This window comes from Crocodylus porosus, unplaced genomic scaffold (genome assembly GCF_001723895.1).
Source record: "Crocodylus porosus isolate Cpor-Errol unplaced genomic scaffold, CroPor_comp1, whole genome shotgun sequence".
In the NCBI taxonomy this organism is placed as follows: domain Eukaryota; kingdom Metazoa; phylum Chordata; order Crocodylia; family Crocodylidae; genus Crocodylus; species Crocodylus porosus.
In genome coordinates, this window is record NW_017728906.1 from 106,684,450 (window position 1) to 106,686,993 (window position 2,544).

Consider the following 2,544-nt stretch of genomic DNA (forward strand, 5'->3'; position numbering starts at 1 on the left):
ATTTCAATTTCTATTAAGGGTTCAAACGTGATCATTGACCATCAGCCCCTTAATAGACATAATGTGCATAATAGGCCCCTGTTTATGGGCTTATGCTCTTAGCATTTGCAGTTGGAGGTAATTAGTTAAGCCTGTTTAGGCAGACGTAACTCTTGGGGTAGAGGCGATATCTTTTATTAGACCAACTAAATACTGGCAAAAAACCCACATTTTTTTCCCATTATTTAGTTGGTCTAATAAAAGATCCTGCCTCTACCCCAACAGTTTTGTCTGCCTACACCTTTAGACAGACACAGCTACAACCAATAAGCCTATTTAAATGCTGCTGCGTTGTTGCAAACCTACTAATAGTATCAGGGCTAGGGACGGAAGTTACACAAACAGGTTTAAGTGATCAGAAACTGGTTTAAATCTGTAACAGAACAGATGTTCAGTACACATAAGCCAGTTTCAAAATGGCTGAAACCAGTTTGAGATAAACCTGGTTGAATGCAGTATCAGACTTAAATGATGAGATCAAACTGGTTTATGAAACTTCTGTCCCCTTTCTGCTTTAAGCTAAATCAGAGTACCACAGCATCCCAGCATGCCCTGCAACCCTAGGCTGTGCTGTGCTGTGGTATCTGCTCCGGGGAGCAGGACTAACCCCGCCCTTCTGCTCTCCAGCCAGAGCAGGGGCAGAGGCAGGGCCAGACACCAGCTGGCATTGACCACAAAAGCAAAGGGGGCAGGGAGGGGATTTATTCCCTCCTCCCCACCTCAGGAGACCCCAACCATGGTCTGCCTGGCCAGGGCAGAGAAGCCCCCCACCCCACTGCTGGAGTGGTAGAGGGGCGTGGCTAGCCCTGGCAGCAGCAAAGCAAATGAGGGGATGGAGCGGGGTTGAATTCCCCCCTTCCTCCCCTCTCCCACTGGTATGGACCGCAGCCAGGGTCTGTCTGGCTTTTCCCCTCTGCTTGTGGCTCAGCACAGCTGGGACCCCCAGAGCCTCCTTCCCAGCAAAAGGGCAATGCCACTGTGGCTTCCCACCCCTTGGAGCTGAGGTTTTGCTTGGGCAGCCCAGGAGCAAAGGCCAGATTGGGGGGAGGGAAGGGAACAAAATGGCCCCAAACCCAGGTGAGGACATGCACAGAGGGGCTGTGGTGGCAGCTCTATTCAGGATATGGGCCCCACCCAGCAGAGGGACCCAGGCTGGGCAAGGGAAGGGGCTAGGAAGGGACCTGAGTGCTTCGGCCCTATCCCGGGGCACAGCCAAGCTGAGCATGCAGCTGGGGAAGCAGCTTCTGCCTGCCCCTTCTACCCACTGGAAAGCAACGCTCAGGCCAGCCCCAGCTCCCTCACTGGCATGCATGGTGTGAGCTTGCCCCCTCAGCGCTATTACCTGTGTCACCTGGGCTGCTGGGCACTGAGCTGGGAACTTGCTGCTGATTCTTCCCCTCCCTGGTGGCTGCAGTGCCATGTACCAGGTGTGGGGTGCTACCCCTCTGGCATCCCCACCTCCTACCTGTACTGGTAGTCATTGCCTGTGCTGCCAAACTGCAGTCACCCATCAGGCGGGCAGATGGTGGTGGGGAAGCCATAGAGGTAACACCCCATGCCTGGTACATGGGTCTGTGCTGCGCTGGGTAGGGGAAGTCAGCAGTACATGCCCAGCTTGGCACCCAGAGGCCAGTAATAGTGCTTGGGGCTGAGGTGATGAGCCCACGCCATGCAAGCTACTGCGGGAGCTGGGGCCAGCCTGGGCACTACCAGTGGGAAGAAGGGGCCGTCAGGCAGGAGCTGCTCCCCCAGCTGCATGCTCAACTTGGCTTGGCTCTGTCCCAGGCTAGGGCCAACACATTTGAGCCCCTTTCTTGCCCCCGCCACCCAAGCCTGGGTCCCTCTGCTCAGTGGGATTTACGTCCAGAATGGAGCTGCTGCTGTTGCAATCCCTCTGTGCGTCTCCCCACCTTGGCTTGGGGTTGTTTTGTTCTCCTCCCTCTCCCAGTCTGGCCTTTGCTCCTGGGCTACCCCTAGCAAAACTCTGGCCCTGGCAGCAGGGAAGGCAGAGTGGGAGTGCGGCTTGGCGGATCCCAGGCTATGTTGAGCCATGAGCAGGGAGGGAAAGCAGGGCAGACCGTGGCTGGGATCCCTGCAGGTCAAAGTGGGGGTTTAAACTCTTCCCCAGTCATATTCAGTCTGCTGAGGCCTAGCCATGCCACCTTCCCTCTACCTCCCCCCAGCTCAGCTTCCCTCCAGCTTGAAGAGAAGGGAGGGCTTGCTCTAAGCACTCTCCCCACCCCCACACCCCTTCTATCCTGAGACAATGCAAGCATCTGGCTGCATTTCCCAAATCAAAAGTGAATGTCTATTCACTTGCAAATTGGTTCAATCTATGCAGGTTAGAGCAATCTGTAAAGATTGAATCAATTCAAGGGGGTGGTGGGGCAGACTGAATGTTTGTACTTAGTCCTAAAGTGCTGTTCTGGAAGCCATAATGGGTGCAACTGACCTGAGTGTTATGACCATCTGAGCCAATGTGTTGCGTGTGTGTGGGGTGGGAGG

At 54.8% G+C, this 2,544-nt stretch overlaps 1 protein-coding gene across 6 annotated transcripts in view; it reads right to left on the minus strand.

Moving 5' to 3' along the window:
- FARP1 (FERM, ARH/RhoGEF and pleckstrin domain protein 1) overlaps nt 1-2,544 on the minus strand; it is a 330,803-nt gene that overhangs the window by 197,992 nt on the left and 130,267 nt on the right. The gene's annotated exons all lie outside the window — the stretch shown is intronic.